The sequence below is a fragment of the Pongo pygmaeus genome, chromosome 3 (genome assembly GCF_028885625.2).
Source record: "Pongo pygmaeus isolate AG05252 chromosome 3, NHGRI_mPonPyg2-v2.0_pri, whole genome shotgun sequence".
Lineage (NCBI taxonomy): Eukaryota > Metazoa > Chordata > Mammalia > Primates > Hominidae > Pongo > Pongo pygmaeus.
The window spans coordinates 175,128,921-175,147,893 of NC_072376.2; the positions used below are offsets into that span (position 1 = coordinate 175,128,921).

Genomic DNA, 18,973 nt, shown 5'->3' on the forward strand with positions numbered 1-18,973 from the left:
TCATACAAATGAGAAACAGTTATGTTTATAAGCATGAAGGAGATAGGGCAGCATCATGCTCAAAATTTAAGTGGACTCTGTGGGAAAAGATGAACTGCAAAGAAGATCAAGGTTATGAGATCAGAAACTGACACACAGATGTCTGACTTTTGGATAAAGGTCACAGGTCTGGAAAAAATCTTTCAGAATTTCTCAAATGTTAGTGTGCATAAGAATCACCAGGGAACTTGTTAAACTGCTGACTTGGATGCTACTTGAAGAGAAACGAATTGATTCAATATGTTCTGTCTAAAATATCTTAAAAACAAACACATCATGGGAGTCCTTTCTTACAACTGATCTCAAAATTATATTGAAAATAAGGAATCAAAAACACACATCACAACTGAAGTTAATAATCAGTTGGTTTGTGTTTATTTGGGATTAAATTAGTTCCCTGTTTTCAGTTCTGCCATTTCTCTTATCTCTACACTTCTATCTTCCATAATCTGATACAGTAACTCTCTTAAAAATTATAGTTGAGATATATTATTGTAAAATTTTAGAAAGAATAGCAGTCTCCGGTTTATACTCAAATCAATGACTCAATGGGTGAAACTAAAGCCAACATAGCATAGTAGAGCTTCTATAAATCACAGTATTTCCTTCGAGCTGTGAAATGGTGATTCTATTTCTCTAATATAATTTTAGAGCATTTTGCTTAGTTTATATCATTAGAATAAAGATAGGTTGATAATGTATGAGTCTACCTAAGCTTCAAAATTAAAAATTAAAACTTTTTAAAAAACTATTATTTACTTCAGTTTTCATATGCTAATCTTGTTCTTATATAGTATATTCTACATATTATATTCTGATACTGGTTACTTTTGTTCTTTTTTGATCTAGCTTTCCTCTTACTACATTGTTGAACTCTGGATTGTTATTTGATTTTTATTATTTTCAGAAACTTTTATTATTTCACTTTTATTGCTTGGTTTTGTAATTTATTAGATACTCTACCAAGTGATATATCATGTATCCTGTTTAAAACCTTTGACGTAATTTTTGAGAAAAATTTATTTAAAAATATTTTCAACATATTGCACCACAATTTGACATCATGAAAAAAACCAAAGGTTCTTCTATCGACAACTGTCTTAATATAGGGAAATTTCTGAAAGAGATATTTTTCCTTCAATATAACCAAATTCAGTTTCTCAAAATCAAAATTATGAATCAGATACCAGAAAGACAAAACATTTGACACTGTATTTGTAAATCTCTACTTCTTTTTACCCATGATTTATTTTAAAATAAGGGCAAGTCCACATCATAATGAGATATTAAAATGTATTTTTAACTTTTTTTTAAATTTCTTCCTTCTTTATGTATGTTGGCTGTGTTATTCATTGAATTGTGTGCCCCCCAAAAGAGATGAGTGATAGTGCTAAGCCAGTACCTCAGAATGTGACATTAATAGGAGATAGGTTGAGAGACAAACAAGGAGTCACTAAGACAATGGAGGAGATGTAAAGACGGTCACTTCCCTACCAAGCCTTGCCAGTGGAAACATAGGGAATGATGAAGACAAAGGCAATGTTGAAACTAAAGAAGCTGCTTTGAGGAGCAACTCTCTGAGATTCTGATGTCCTTTGGAATCAAGTGGCATGTGCAATGACTCATTCTCTCCATTCCAGGTCAGTGGATGCCTCAGACACCCAGAGTGTTGGAAATGGTGTTAGAAGTATCAAGCGACAGTACTTTTAGTATCTTCATTTCTGCTTTCATGTAAAGGCAAAAGCAGCGGACACCACTCCTACTCTGATGACTCTCAGAAATAACTGAAGGCAGTATTTGTGGCTTGGAAACAGGGCCAGCTACATAACATGCAGGGCCTAGTGCAGCATGAAAATGCAACACATTTTGTTCAAAAATTAAGAATTTCAAGATGATGACAGCAGGGTTTTAAACCAAAGCATGCAGTCCTTCTAAACACGGGGTCCCATGCAAATGCATGAGTTACATATGCATAAAGGCAGCCCTACCTGAAGATGATTCATGCTTAAGCACACAGAGACATACATGATATAGTACTACTAGCATAATGAAATTGTGGTTAAATATGTAATCAATTTTCTGTAACTCCTATATTTATTAAGTATGGTAGCTTTTTGAAAATTTAATTTTGAAATTTCCTGTTTTTAACTTCCTTTTATTTAAAAAATGTAAATAGTGCATGTACTAAGAGCATCTCTCTTAATAAATGTTTTAAAGTGTTAAATAAATGACTCATAATTTTAAGAGCTTATTCTTTAGTTTCATTATCAAAAGGACTAGTTATTCAAGAAATGTTTTCCAAACGATCTGAATTGTATCCATGATGTCAAAATTTATATGTAACATATATTATATGACAGTAATTTATATATGACAAATATTTCTAATTAGCAACATTAATACAAAGTTGGTGATGTTTTATTATAGATTAATAAAATAAAAACCAAGTTTGTACCTTATTATGAGTTTACTCTTTTTCATGGGATAGATTTCTAAATAGTAGTTGAATAGTGTTATTTTGAATATGAATATATACTAGGCAGGCCATCTGTATATACAGAAAGAGAAATTCCTAACATTGTGTACTTGTTGAGAGATTCAGGATACTTATGCTGCTGTTTGCTTAGTCCAATTTCTATTGGAATTTCCTGAAAATAAATTAAAATAAGTCGTCTTTCCTATCCAATACAGTACCGGCCTTCCTGCCTTAGAAAAGGTAACAAATGAACCCTTTACTTATCTTCCCTCTTGCATTTCTTCTTGGAACAATTTACCTTCACAGGCCTGACATTTCCCATCCTTATTTTATATCCATATAGAACATCTTCTAAATAAGAATCCAATTTAGGATTGATTTAATTATTATAATTAATTATTTAATAATATTTTAAATGTCTTTCTCATATTTCCAGTTGAAATTAAAGAGTAAGATAAAAATAAAATTCACTTAAAGAATGTTAAAAAATATATATATGTATATACATACACCTTTTTGCTCACTCTAAGCAATACTTTCAATTTTTTTCAGTATGTTTTATAAAAAAAACCCAGAATAATAAAAGTCATATGATTCTCTTCTCAAAGACATTGCAAACGGCCTTGAAATCAAATTTCTATATTAACAAAATATTGTGTTTTCTGAAATATACCCAGTATTTTATAAATAATATTCATGGTTTCTTGCCTTAGGTTCAAATACTTCATTTATTTATTATTTGTATTATATGCTACTATTTTAAATTGTGCTTTTTTCCTTTGTCCTTCAAGATATTTTCTGAATACCTTATCTCAATATCCTGTTCGCTTCTTCAATCTATTGTAACATCTTAACATTATTTAATCAATTCATAGGTCCCTAGCCCTTCTGGGTTTAGCCTTTTAATTATTGCATGTTTATTATCATTTGTTGTTATTGTCTCATTTCATTAGATTTTCCCTCTTCCCTCTTTTTCCTCATCTGTGAAATTCTAAACTATTTTTGAAGTACTTGTTTTCCGTCTGTTTTTGTTCAAAAATATACATAGTTTTAAATAACAAAGCCCCTTTCCAATGAAGTTTTATAAACTTCTCTTATACAAGAGAAATTTGCATATTCATTTTCCACATACAAAACAGTGATTCGATTTTAATTTCAAAAGCCCTATTTTAATCACTTCCTAAGTTTTACTGATAGCTTGTATTGATCAATATGCTGTATCAACTAAAATTCTTTGTACTGAAATGAAAGATCATGGTAAAATCCATTCTTTCAAATTTTATATTGTATAGTGAAAATTCCTAAATTCATGTGATTATTTCTAAAAGAAAAACAGTATACATTATTATATATGAGAATATGCTATCTTAAATTTGACCTGGACAGTTAAATCATTGATTTGTTTTCATAAATTCCTGTTGATTTATTATTGTTTGAGCAAAGCTACCTTAGAAATTCAATTTTTGTGCTTCCCTAAAACATACAACAAACTCCTTATTTTGAGTGATTTGAATTATGACAATAATGCTTCTTGAGGTCATTTCCCTTGAATTAATAATGGTCTCCATCTCCTAATACTTTTCTAGCAAGACATTCTTGCTACTTATAAAGCAAATTCTTACAAGTAAGCTCTCCTTGAAAGTGTTTCATTCTCTCCTGTAGTAATTCTATCAGAGGCTTGTGTAAATTTTCTAAATCCATCTTTTATCTGGTATAGATGATTTAAAAAAATAGACAAACATATGAAGAAATACATTTTACTCCTGTTTCTTCTCTTGGCCATAAGTTGCCTTAATTACATTTTTTTTCTATCTTCTCTCTGTTAATTATTTAGCTGTTTCTTCTTTGGTATATTCATCTACCTTCTCTTGGTCTCCCCGATTAAATTTCTTCAACAGTTTCTACTATGCTTGTATGCATTTCTGCTCATCCTTAAAACCATTTGTTACCTTATTAGAATAGTGTTAATATTTACTGATAAGAATTTTTACCAAAAATAACCTTTGGTACATGCATGATATTTTGCTAATTGTATCTGTGGCTACTTGCTAGAAGGGATGTGAAATTTTTTATCAAAAATGATACATGCAGTGATTCATTTTATGCATCAGCTTGACTGGGCCATGGAGTACCCAAATATTTAGTCAAACATTTTCTGTGTGTCTATGAGAACAGGGAGACTGAATAAAGCAGATAGTTCTGTCTAACATAGATGGACCTCATCCAAATAATTGAAGACATGAATGGAAGAAAAAAGGTAAAAAGTAGTTTCTCTTGCCTTACTATTTGAATGAGGATATTGGTCTTTTCCTGCCTTCAAACTCGTACTGAAACATTGGCTTATCTTGGGTTTTGAACCTCCCAACTTTCAGACTGGAACTACAGACCAGCAATTCTGGTTTCCAGCTTGCCAACAACAGATCTTAGGGAATCTCAGCCTTTATAATTGTGTGAGCCAATTTCATATATATACAAGCTGTATCTATGGGTACACCATCCATGCCATACTTGAAATCCCAAGAACTTGTTCGTCGTATAACTGAAATTACGTACTCTTTGAACAACATTTCCAATTTCCTTCACCTCTTACCTCCTGAAAACCACCATTCTACTCTGTTATTATAGTAATCAAAATAGTATGGCATAAAATGGCATAAAAAAAACAGAGTTGTAGGCTAAATAAACACAATAGAGATCCCAGAAATAAGCCCATGCATATATTGTCAACTAATCCTTGGGAAGAGTGCCATGAATACACGATTGGGAAAGGAACATCTCTTCAATAAGTGATGATGAAAAAATTGAATATCCACATGCAAAAGAATGAAATTAGGCCCATGTCTTACACTATATACAAAAATTAACTTAACACGGAATAACAACTTACATATAAGATCTGAAACTATAAAACTCCTAGAAAAAAGCTTAGAAAAAATCTCTTTGACATTAATCTTGGCAATGATTTTTTTAGGGTATCTTAAAAATCTTCTGCACAGCAAAGGAAACAACAATATTCAAATTCAACCTATATAATGGGTGAAAATATGTACAAACCATATATCTGATTAACAGTTAACAACCAAAATGTATAAGTAACTCACAAAACTCAATAGCAAAAAAGAACCCCCAAAACCTAAACAAATATGGGAAAATGACCTCAATAGACATGTTTTCCAATAAATACATACAAATAGCCAATAGATATATGAAAAGGTACTCAACATCACTAATCATCAGATAAATACCATTCAAAACCAAAATGAGATATCACCTAGTACATGCGAGCACAGCTATTATCAAAAAGACAAGAGGTAACACATTTGCAAGGGTATGGAGAAAAGGGTGTAAAGAAAAGGTATACACCGTTGATGTGAATGTAAGTTGGTACAGCCATTATAGAAAATGGTATGAAGACTCCTCAGTAAATTAAAAATAGAACTACCATACAATCCAGCAACTCTACTTCTGGGTACATAGCCAAAATAAATGAAATCAATATCTAAAAGAGAGATCTTCAACTCTATGTTCATTGTAGCATTATTCACAACAGCCAAAGTATAAAAATAACCCAAAATTTATTATGTTATCATTATGAAATGGCTGTCTTTATCTTTTGTAATATGCTTTACCCTGAAATTAGCTTTGTCTGATAGTGACTTTGCTAATCCAACTTTTAAAAAAGGTAGGGTTACCATCTTATATCTTTTCCATGCTTTAACTTTTCTTGTATTTGAATATGTATATATAAAGTACAGTTTTATAGGCAGCATATTATTCTTGGATTCTTGTAAAATCACACAATCTCTGCCTTTTAATTACAAGATTTAGAACATTTATATTAATGTGACTATGAACATATTTATTTTGAATCTATTATCCTGCTATGTTTTTGCATTTGTGTTTTCTGTTATTTGATTCCTTTCCACTCTTTTTATCTCTGAATTTATTGAATATATTTTTGTATGCTTATTTGTCATCTGTTTACTTTCTCTGGTTAGTATCTATTAAGAATTTTGCCTATTTTTAATTGGGTTCCTCCTCCTCCTCCTTTCTTCCTCCTCCTCCTCCTCCTCTTCCTCCTCCTCCTCCTCTTCTTCTTCTTCATTTTCCTTTTCTTTTTCAGTTTTTCACCTTTTTACTTTTTTTTTTTATTTTACTTTAAGTTCTGGGATACGTGTGCAGAACTAGCATGTTTGCTGCATAGGTATACATGTGCCACGGTGGTTTGCTGCACCTATCAATCCATGATCTAGGTTTTATGCCCCGCATGCATTAGGTATTTGTCCTAATGCTCTCCCTCCCCTTGCCCCACAACCCCCGACAGGCCCCGATGTGTGATATTTCCCTCCCTGTGTCCATGTGTTCTATTGTTCAACTCCCACTTATGAGTGAGAACATGTGGTATTTGGTTTTCTGTTCCTGTGTTACTCTGCTAAGAATGATGGCTTCCTGTTTCATCCATGTCCCTGAAAAGGACATGAACTAATCCCATTTTATGGCTGCATAGTATTCCATGGTGTATATATGCCACATTTTCTTTATCCAGTCTATCATTGATGGGCATTTGGGTTGGTTCCAAGTCTTTGCTATTGTAAATAGTTCTGCAATAAACATACATGTGCATGTGTCTTTATAGTAGAATGAATTATAAACCTTTGGTTATATACCCAGTAATGGGATTGCTGAGTCAAATGGTATTTCTAGTTCTAAATCCTTGAGGAATCTCCACACTGTCTTCCACAGCGGTTGAACTAAGTCCTTTGTTTGTTTGTTTGAGAAAGATCTTGTTCTGTCACCCAGGCTGGAGTGCACTGTTGTGATCATGGCTCACTGCAGCCTCCACCTTTCTGCCCTAAAGGCTCAAGCAATCCTTTAACCTCACCCACCCAAAGAGCTGGGCCTACAGGTGACTACAAGGCCATGCCCCCATACCCAACAAATTTTTGTATTCTTTTATAGAGTGGGTTGCACCATGTTGCTCAGGCTGGTCTCAGAGTCCTGGCCTCAAGTAATCTGCCTGCCTTGGCCTCCCAAAGTGCTGAGATTACAGGCATGAGCCACCACATTTGGCCTATTCTTTGTTTTCTCATTGTTGAGTTTTAAAAGACAGGCATTTGGGTTGATTCCATGTTTTTGCTATTGTGAATAATGCTGCAATAAACACATGCATGCATGTATCTTTATAACAGAGTGATTTATATTCCTTTGGGTATATACCCAGTAATGGGATTGCTGGGTCAACTCTCAATCAACTCAGTATTTAAGGAAAATACCTTAAAATAATAAGAGCCATTTATGACAAACCCACAGCCAGTATCATACTGAATGGCAAAAGCTGGAAGCATTCCCCTTAAAAGCCAGCACAAGACAAAGATGACCTCTCTTACCACTCCTATTCAACATAATATTGGAAGTTCTAGCCAGGGCAATCAGGCAAAAGAAAGAAAGAAAGGGTATTCAAATAGGAAGAGAGGAAGTCAAATTGCCTCTGTTTGCAGATGACATGATCCCATACCTAGAAAACCCCATTGTCTTAGCCCAAAAGCATTTAAGCTGATAAGTGACTTCAGCAAAGTCTCAGGATAAAAAATCAATGTGGGGAAATTGCAAGCATTCCTATACACCAACAACAGACAAGCAGAGAGCCAAATCATGAATGAACTCCTATTCACAATTCCTAAAAGAGAATAAAATGCCTGAGAATACAGTTAACAAGGGAAGTGAAGGCCCTCTTCAAGGAGAACTATGAACCAGAGCTCAAGGAAATAATAAAAAATGACACAAACAAATGGAAAAACATTCCATGCTCATGAATAAGAAGAATCAATATCATGAAAATGACCATACTGCTCAAAGAAGTTTATAGATGCAATGCTATTCCCATTAAACTACCATTGACGTTCTTCACAGAATTAGAAAAAACTATTTTAAATTTTATATGGAACCAAAAGAGAGCCCATATAGCCAAGGTAATCCTAAGCAAAAAGAACAAAGCTGGGGACACTATGGTACCTGACTTCAAACTATACTACAAGCTACAGTAACCAAAACAGCATAGTACTGGTACAAAAACAGACACATAGACCAATGGAACAGAATACAGAACCCAGAAATAAGATTGCACATCTACAACCATCTGATCTTCGACAAACCTATCAAAAGCAAGCAATGGGGGAATGGCTTCCTATTTAATAAATGTTGCTGTGAGAACTGGCTAGCCATATGCAGAAAATTGACACTGGACCCCTTTCTTACATTATATACAAAAATTAACTCAAGATGGATTAAAGACTTAAACGTAAAATCAAAAACTATAAAAACCCAGATGAAAACCTAGGTAATATCATTCAGGACATAGGCTCAGGCAAAGATATCATGATGAAACCACCAAAAGCAATTGCAACAAAAGCAAAAATTGGTGAATGGGATCTAATTAAACTAAAGTGCTTATGTACAGCAAAAGAAACCCTCATCAGGGCAACTTACAGAGTGACAGAAAATTTTTGCCATCTATCCATCGGACAAAGGTCTAATATCCAGAATCTAAAAGGAACTTAATTAAATTTACAGGAAAACAAACAACCCCATTAAAAAGTGGGCAAAAGTCATGAACACACACTTTTCAAAAGAAGACATTTATGTGGCCAACAAGCATTTGAAAAAGAGCTCAACATCACTGATCATCAGAAAAATGGAAATCAAAACCACAATGAAATATCATCTCACGCCAGTCAGAATGGTGGTTATTAAAAGGTCAAGAAACAACAGATGCTGGTGATGCTGTGGAAAAATAGGAGTGCTTTTACACTGTTGGTGGGAATGCAAATTAGTTTAACCATTGTGGAAGACAGTGTGGTAATTCCTCAAAGACCTAGAATCATTAGTCCTTTGATTTTCTATAACACATCTAAACTGAACCATACTCATTAAAGCATCAACCCTTGATATTCTATTTTTAAATTTCCTTTTAATTATTTTTAAATTGGCATAATTGTACATATTTATTGGGTATAGAGTGATAGTTTAATATATGTATACAACATGTAATAACCAAATCAAAGTAATTAGCATATCTTTCCCTTTAAACATTTTTTATTTCTTTGTATTATTAACATTAAAATCTTCTCTTTTAGGTATTTTAAAATATACAATAAATTATTGTTAACTATAGTCAACCCACAGTTCTGAAGAACATTGGAACTTATTCCTCCTATTTAGCTGTAATTTTTGGTTTGTTAACTAACCTGTCCTTATCCACCCCTTCCCCTGACCGTTTCCAGCCTCTAATAACCACAATTCTGCTCTCTATTTCCCTGAGCCCAACATTTTAAGCTCCTCTATGTGAGTTAGAGCAAGTGGTATTTATCTTTCTGTGTTTGACCCATTTCACTTACTCAGTGTCCTCCAGGCTCAACCATGTTGTCACGAATGACAAGATTTAACCCGTTTGTGGCTAAATAGTATTCCAATATGCATATATGTCACATTTTCATTATCCATTTATCTGTTGGCAGACACTTTGGTTGACTATATCTTAGCCTTTGTCGATGGAGCTGTAATAAACATGGGAATGCAGATATCTCTTTGATATACTAATTTTTTTTCTTTGAGTCAATACCTAGTAGGGGATTGATGAATCATATCATATTCCTATACTAATTTTTAAAGGAGCCTCCATAATATTTTCCATAGTGGCTGTACCAGCTTACATTTCTAATGACTGAGTTTCTTTTCTGCCCATCCTTACCAGCATTTCTTATTTTTGGTCTTTTTTATAATAGCCATTCTGTCTTGGGTGAGGTAATATCTCATGTGGTTTTGGTTTGCATTTTCCTGATGATAAGTTACATTGGGGATTTGTATGTTTTCTTTTAAGAAATGACTATGCAGATCCTTTGCCCACTTTTTAATGGGATTTTTGTTTGTTGTTTCTGTTTGCTGTTGCATTGAGTTCCTTGGATATTTTGGATATTAATTTGTTATTAGACAAACACTTTGCAAGTGTTTTATCCTATTTTACATGTTATCTCCTTAATCATTTCATAGTTTCTGTGTAAAAGCTTTTTGGTTTGATATAATATCTTTTGTCTATTTTTGCCTGTTCATCTGAAGTCTTACTCATAAAACCTTCACACAGACCAATGTCCTAAAGAACTTTCTCTATGTTTTCTTCTACAGGTTGCATACTTTTGAGCTTTACATGTAAATGTTTAATTCATTTTGAGTTGATTTTTGAATATTGTGGGATATAGAAGTCTAGTTTTATTCTTCGATATATATATGTCCAGTTTTCCCAGGACCATTTACTGAAGAGGCTGTTATTTCTCCAATGTATATTCTTGGCACCTTTGTGGAAAATCAGCTGCCTGAAAATACAAATATAAGGGAATCTCCAAAAGATTAATGTTAGATTTCTCAGCAGAAACCTTACAGGCCAAAAAAGAATGGGATTATGTATTCATGTTCTGAAAGAAAAAGAAAAGAACCTGCTAGCCAAGAATTCTATACCCATCAAGGCTATCCATAAGAAATAAAAGATAAATAAAGTCTTTCTCAGGCATGCAAACCTGAGGAAATTCAACATCCCTAGACTAACCCTACAAAAAATTTTAAGTGAGTTTTACATCTAGAAGAAAAAGGATAATATATACTGTCATGAAAACATACAAAAATATAATATTCACTAATAGAGCTGTTACACAAATGAGAAAGAGAAAGGAATCGAATCTGATAACTATAGAAATCCATCAACCCACAAAAATAAATTAAAAGAGAGAAACAAAGGCTGTATGAAACAACCAGAAAACAATTAACAGAATGAAACATGTAACTCTTCAACTATCAATAAAAATTTTGAGTTCAAATGGTTTAAATTCCTCCAATTAAAAAATATAGACTGGCTGAATTAATAAAAATGAAATAAAATACAAGATGCAACTGTATGCTGCCTATAAGAAATTCTCTTCCCAAAAAGACAATCACAGACTAAAAGTAAAGAGAGGAAAAAAGACATTCCATGCAAATGGAAATCAAAAGCAAGCAGGAGTAGCTATACTCATCTCACATAAAATAGACTTTAAGTAAAAAAACACAAATGAAGACAAAAAGGTATTATATAATAATATAGGAATCAATTCAGCAGGAGTATATAACAATTTCAAATATATATGCACTCAATACCAAAGCACCCAGATATATAATGCAGATGTTATTAGAGCTAAAGGAAGGAATAGACTCCAGTACAATAAGAGTTTAGGACTTCAACACTGCACATTCAGCATTGGGCAGGTCATTTAGACAGATAATCAGCATAGAAACCTTGAACTTAACTGTACTATAGACCATACAGACCTCACAGACATTTAGAAAACATTTCATCCAACAGCTGATGAATACACATTCTTCTGATCAGCACATGGAATATTCTCCAGGATAGATCATATGTTAGGCCAAAACAGAAGTTTCAATGCATTTTAAAAGATCAAAATTATATCAAGCATCTTCAGACCACCATGGAATAAAACTAGAAATCAATAATAAAAAATGTGAAAACTGTACAATACATATACAAATACATGAAAATTAAATGACATGCTCCTTAATGATGAATGGGTCAGTGAAGAAATTAATACGAAAATAAAAAATTCCTTAACATTAGATTTTTAACACAAACATTAGATGCTAATTGGCATCAGTTATAATAAAATGGTATCACTGCTTATATATTAGATGTGTCATTGAGATATAAATATCTATGGTAAGTGATGAGTGAAAGTTTGATGCAAAGGGATACTAATAGATAATATGCAGGAGTTTTAAATAAAATGGCAGGCATATATAATTATCTGTTATCCATTGATGAATGTCAGTTTAATTGACCTTAGTCCAATGTACAAAATAATACACAGTTAATAAAGGAACATCTAATCAGAGTTCATAATTTTCCTTCACATCTGCAAAGCCAAAGTGTGTTTACTTACTAAAGTATATCTTTCCTTTCCACCACCAACACACAGAACAAAGATAAAATTATATCAAGAGAATTCTCATTTTGTTATTCTTCCAAACTATAAAGGTGAAATGAAATACAAAAAAAAGTAATTTTAAAGGAAGATAGCAAGGTTCTGAAATCTATTAGGAATACTATAAGGGAAAACATATCAACAAATGAATTCACAAGTAATTATCTACTACTTTAATGAATACATATATTACATTAATTTGTTTCTAAGTATGAGAATAGTTATTTGAACAAAGTTTTATAATTAGATAACAAATACAGGCACCCCTCAGTGAAAACATTATTAACAAATAAGTTTCATTCTAATACAATAGCAAACACCTAAAATCTAAGATATATTTAATTATAGCCTACTTAGCATTTTAAAATTTAAAATGTGTGATGGTTAATTTTATGCATCTAACTGACGGGCTCACATGGTGCCAAAATATTTATTTAAATATCAGTCTGGGTAGTGTTTCTGTAAGGATGTATTTGAATGAAATTTACATATAAATCGGTAGACCAAGTAAAGCAGATTACTCTCCCTAATCGGGGTGGACCTCAAGCAAACACTAAATCCTCAATAGAACAAAAAAGGCTGATCTTCCCCTGAGTGACAGAATTTCTCCTGCCTAACTGCCTTTCAACTAGGAAATAGACTATTGCCTTTGACCTTGAACTGAGGCACTGACTCTTCTTGGGTCTCAAGCAAGCCAGCCTTCAGAATAAACCTACACCATCAGCAAGCCTGGGTGTCCAGTTTGGTGATTCATCTTATTGCACTTGGGATGGTTCGCCTCTAATCTGCATAAGCCAATTATTATAATAAATATTTTTATATATCTACATATGTATATGGACACATATATACATACATATTAATATCCCATTATATTATTATATCTGTTTCACTGTAGAACTATATGTTTTTAATACTATCATGTGTGGGTGTGTGTTCGTATATTTTTATGGGTATGAACTCAATATAATACTATTTTGATTTAAAAAATAACCACTTTTAAATTGACTAGGAAACATCTGTTTCTTATTGATATGTGTCTTACAATAAATTATCTGATTGATAAATTGAAAATACCACAGTTAAGTTTTTTAAATAAAGTCACATATCAATAAGAAACATATCATAAAATATCACGTATTTTGTGATATACCTTTAATCTTTGCAAAAAACAGGAAAACTTTACATCAAGAAATGTCTCAAGAAGCAGAAAATTGTAGGCTCTAAGCAGCTATATTTTGAAAATGTGCTTCTGACTAAAAAGAACATAGATAATGTTTAACTATAACAGCAAGTATAAAAAATATCTATTGTACAGTGATTATAGTTCATTTCAGTGAGCTAATTTTTGTCAGGGTAATATTTAATTGGTAAGGAAATTAATAGTTCTAAATCAGAATATCTACTTATTCTGGTATAATTGCATATGAAATTGAATATTCTTACGGTTCTCTTCCTTTTCAGAAATAAGGTAGCATTGATAAGAAAATCCTTGTATTGTTCACAAGTGATTCCCACAGCAATATAGATGCTGTCATTAACATCCTTAGGCCAATACATTTTAAAAGTAAATTAAATATGGTGCATTTTATACTTTTCAGCTTGGCAATAGGAAGTAATACATGTAAAAACTGAAATTTTTTCCTTGTATTTTCACATCTCTCAGTTGTTCCACGGTTCATAAAAACTTATTCCACTATAAAAAGAAATTAAATTAGTTCAGCACAATTAGCCCTTCGCAAAGTCAGCTGGATTATACATAGCCACTTTCCAATTTTAGGTTATTTTGAATTATGCTTTTAGTGACCTAGTAATTCCCAAGACAGAAGTATTTTGCTCACCACTTAGTAACTTATAGATTTATCATTTCCCCTTTTCTGAAAGAAAGTCTTAAAATTTGTACTGTTAGCTACATTTATTATTTTTGTATAATCATGGATGTGCATATTTCTTTGAATATTTATTATTGTTTAAATTATGACATTCTTAGTAATGTTTGCCAGGTTTTTATTTTTTTTAATTCCTAAATTTATCAGTTTTGAACTTATAACTTTGATCAAAGGATTTTTTCACTGAAGACTATGTTTCAAAATGGGATGCCAGTGGTACTATGTATCAAGGATTTAATAATCATCTTGAATTGACATTAATAAATCATTATCAAACTTATTAACATATTAAATTTCAAGAATATAACAGACTTAATTGTTCCACCTACTATGCACTCACTGTGGAATTGTTCCACCATCATATGAACTTTGTGTAAGCAAGTCTCAGATCTTTTTCTATTACTTCAATTTACAAATAAAAATTATATATATTTAGGGTATACAATGTTTTGATATATGTATACATTGTGGGATGGTTGAATCAAGCTAATTAACATATGCATTACCTCACATACAGATGCTCCTTACCTTATGATGAGGTTATATACTGATAAATATATGCTGAAAATATCATAATTGAAAATGTATTTAATACCGAACACTTAGCCTACTAAACATCATAGCTTAGCCTAGCGCACCTTAGATGTGCTAAGAACACTGTCATCAGCCCACAACTGGCCCAAATCATCTAACACAAAGCCCATTTTATAATAAAGTGTTAAATATCTCATGTCATTTATTGAATACTGTTTTTTACTGAAAGTAAAAAACATAACTTATAACCACAACCCCAAGCCCACAAGGGTAGTTTGAAATATGCAGTATCTGTGCCATAGGAAAACCCAGGGGAAGTTATTAATATACAATTTGGCCAACTGGATATACTGCTGAAGCCCCATGTAGACTCGAAGCCAAAGCTTTCCCTAGGATGTGCCCCATCAATGATCTCTCAACCTCCTGATTTCTCAAACCCTTGTCCATTCTGTTGGTGATAAACAGAGGGTAAAATTCACATTTCCCAAACTTCCTTTTCCTCAAGGGTTTGGATGTGAGTTGAGTTTCTCCAATTAGATGAATTTGCATAAGATTTGGAGTCACTGAGACAGAGGCCATCTTCCTGATGCTACTGCTGTCAGAAAACAATGTAGTAACAATGAGTGTCAGAGATAGTTGTCGCTTGAATTGGCATTCCAGTGTCCAGGTGTCAGCTCCATGAGGATCTGAGGCGGGGTAGAGACAGATGCTATGTTTCAGTGTCTGGTCATCATGTTCATGAGTATGATAGTCAGCTGCGATGGAGCACCAATAGCTTCCTGACATTAAGTGCAGGATCTGAGGATTTACACTACTTGCACACTAGAAAATTAGTCTGCACAGTTTCATGGATACTGATAGAGGACACCAGTCTCCTGGATCATAGGCAAATGACTCAATTACTAATAGTGGAGTAGAAAGCTGAATTTTCTCCTTTGAGATAATGTCCCATCATCACACCAAGGCAGTGAAGAGACACCCATATAGATGCTGCACACTTTCCTTAGGGACAGCCACAAGTGGTGACCGGTTAAAACCTGAGTTACAAAGGCAGTCACAATTGTGTCAGTTGAGTCATTCTGGAAAGATCATCCCAGCTTCAGAACTCCCTGTGGGGGTGGCTGGAATCTCTGTTGCAACTGCATTGTAACTTAATTCCTTCCTCTGCACACTCCTGCTTCTCTCATTATATAAAAGTGATTTCCTCAGAGTATTCCCAATAAGACATCTGAATCCAAATCTCTTTCTCAGCTTCTGTTTCTGGGAAACCAATTTAAGGCATATACTATAGATGGAAGAAAATAGAAACGATTCTTGGAATCTAAAGCACAAATACTTGAATACTGGTATCCAACGCTTACAAAATCTTTGAGGTGGCTAAAGGAGTAAAAGTCTGAGGCCACAATTGAACTACCAGTTCAGAACCATCATATCGCTATAGCTATGGCTAAAATTTCAGAGTCTGTTGTTGGGACGCAGTTCTCCAAGTGTCTCTGATGTTTCTGCACATTTTTGTGAGCAAAGCATTAATTGCCTTATTTTTCCCAAACTGTCTTTTCAAGAATCTTTGTACAGCGCACAGCTGTGGAAGATAAAGATACTATTTACATCTGGGGTAGAGTACAGGTTTGTTTGATTTTCTGTATAATAAAGATACAGTGCATTACATTTATTTAGGTAAAAGCTTCAATGGGTTTGCTGCAGCTTATTTCAAAATTTGATTTGGGATTTCTAAGCTCTGGGTAATTCAACTGTGAGACAAGCCCACAATTATTCAATGAAATATGATTACATAGATTATCATCTGAGGTTATTAGGGATAATGTGCCAGCGAAGGCAAGACTTCTGTGGATAAAGTGGATGCTGGGATCCAACATTGTGATGAGAAAGAATACAAATATGAGGGTGGGGCAATGGCTGCTTCAATCGGCACTGTAATACAGAAAACTATAAGCTACGGGCTTCAAATGCTCAGATGAGAGGCCCAAACAGGTTCTATAATGGCCCTAAAATTATGTCTTATATTCTACAGACACAGGGCTGATGTATCAAAAAAATCACTTGTACAATTGAACCATATAAGTTGCTGAAATTGAATATAAATTACATTTATAACTTTGGTATTTCTCTTAAATATGAGTTAGTGTACCACTAGGGGAAAAATGAATCTCTGAAAATTAGAATGGACCTAATTGGATACCTTGAGATATAGCATACAGAACCTCCATTGCCAGTAGAATCAGCTGCATATACATGTGTCTTAATCCATTTTGTGTTGTTAAAAACTGAATACCTGTAACTAGGTAGTTTATAACAAAATATATTTGTTGGCTTATGGTTCTGAAGGCTAAGAAGTCCAATATCAAGGGGCTGGCAGCTTTCAAGCGCCTTCTTGCTGTGGTCTTCCCTGGCAGAAAAGCACGAGAGGGCAAGAGAGTGAGGGAGAGGTGAAGAAAGAGGGAGCCCCACTGGTCTTGTTATAATGAGCCCACTCCTACTCCCACGATGTTGGTATTAATCCATTCATGAGGGTGGTGCACCCATTACCCAAACACCTCCTCAGAAAACTGCATTGTGTATCAAGTTTCCAACACATAAATTTTGGGGACCACATTCAATCCATAGTAATATGTCTAATCAAACGATTTCTGTCTTGCTTAAAGACACTGTAATAACCTTACTTAATGCAGCTATCTTACAATCATATGCTGATATTTGTTCTGCCCCATTCTTACTCCTCAGTGTCAGAGCCAGCATGGCCTGCAGGGAAAATACAAATCCTGACTAAGGAGGAGGTAGCTAACATACCAAAATACTTGTAAGATTTTGATAATTTGTATCAATAAAACACAGAAGAACATATGTGGTGATAATTAAAAAGTAACTAGAGATGAAGAAAAATAACTTTAGGTTAGGCAATAGTTATCAATATAGGTGTAATTATGAGCATTCTGGATTTATAAGGCTAGTTTCAGGATATAACAATGGATTCTTTTGCTTGATTTATTAACCAAAATAAAACTCAACAGTGTCCTAAATTAATTAATATTGAGAGTTCTGAACTTTCTTAATATATTGCAATACATTAAACAAACCACTCAAGTTGATAGTCAAGTTAGAATAGATTCACCTTTAGCTACATACTCAAGTTCTTTAATAATGTCCCTTGAAATACTAGACTGTAAAATCTTTTTTTTTTGGTATTATTTTTTCTTTTTTTTCTGTTATTGATTAATTCTTGTATTTATTTATTTATTTATTATTATTATACTTTAAGTTTTAGGGTACATGCACACAACATGCAGGTTAGTTACATATGTATACATGTGCCATGCTGGTGTGCTGCACCCATTAACTCGTCATTTAGCATTAGGTATATCTCCCAATTCTATCCCTCCCCCCTCCCCTCACCCCACAACAGTCCCCAGAGTGTGATGTTCCCCTTCCTGTGTCCATGTGTTCTCACTGTTCAATTCCCACCTATGAGTGAGAATATGCAGTGTTTGGCTTTTTGTCCTTGCGATAGTTTCCTGAGAATGATGATTTCCAGTTTCATCCATGTCCCTACAAAGGACATGAACTCATCATTTTTTATGGCTGCATAGTATTGCATGGTGTATATGTGCCACATTTTCTTAATCCAGTCTATCATTGTTGGACATTTGGGTTGGTTCCAAGTCTTTACTATTGTGAATAATGCCTCAATAAACATATGTGTGCATGTGTCTTTATAGCAGCATGATTTATAGTCCTTTGGGTATATACCCAGTAATGGGATGGCTGGGTCAAATGGTATTTCTAGTTCTAGATCCCTGAGGAATCGCCACACTGACTTTCACAATGGTTGAACTAGTTTACAGTCCCACCAACAGTGTAAAAGTGTTCCTAATTCTCCACATCCTCTCCAGCACCTGTTGTTTCCTGACTTTTTAATGATTGCCATTCTAACTGGTGTGAGATGGTATCTCATTGTGGTTTAAAGCATTGGTGAATTGATCACCAGCATCCCTGAA

The 18,973-nt window shown here is 33.5% G+C and overlaps 1 protein-coding gene across 2 annotated transcripts in view; it reads right to left on the bottom strand.

The window, feature by feature from the left end:
- FSTL5 (follistatin like 5) overlaps nt 1–18,973 on the bottom strand; it is an 814,279-nt gene that overhangs the window by 672,701 nt on the left and 122,605 nt on the right. The window lies entirely within an intron of this gene.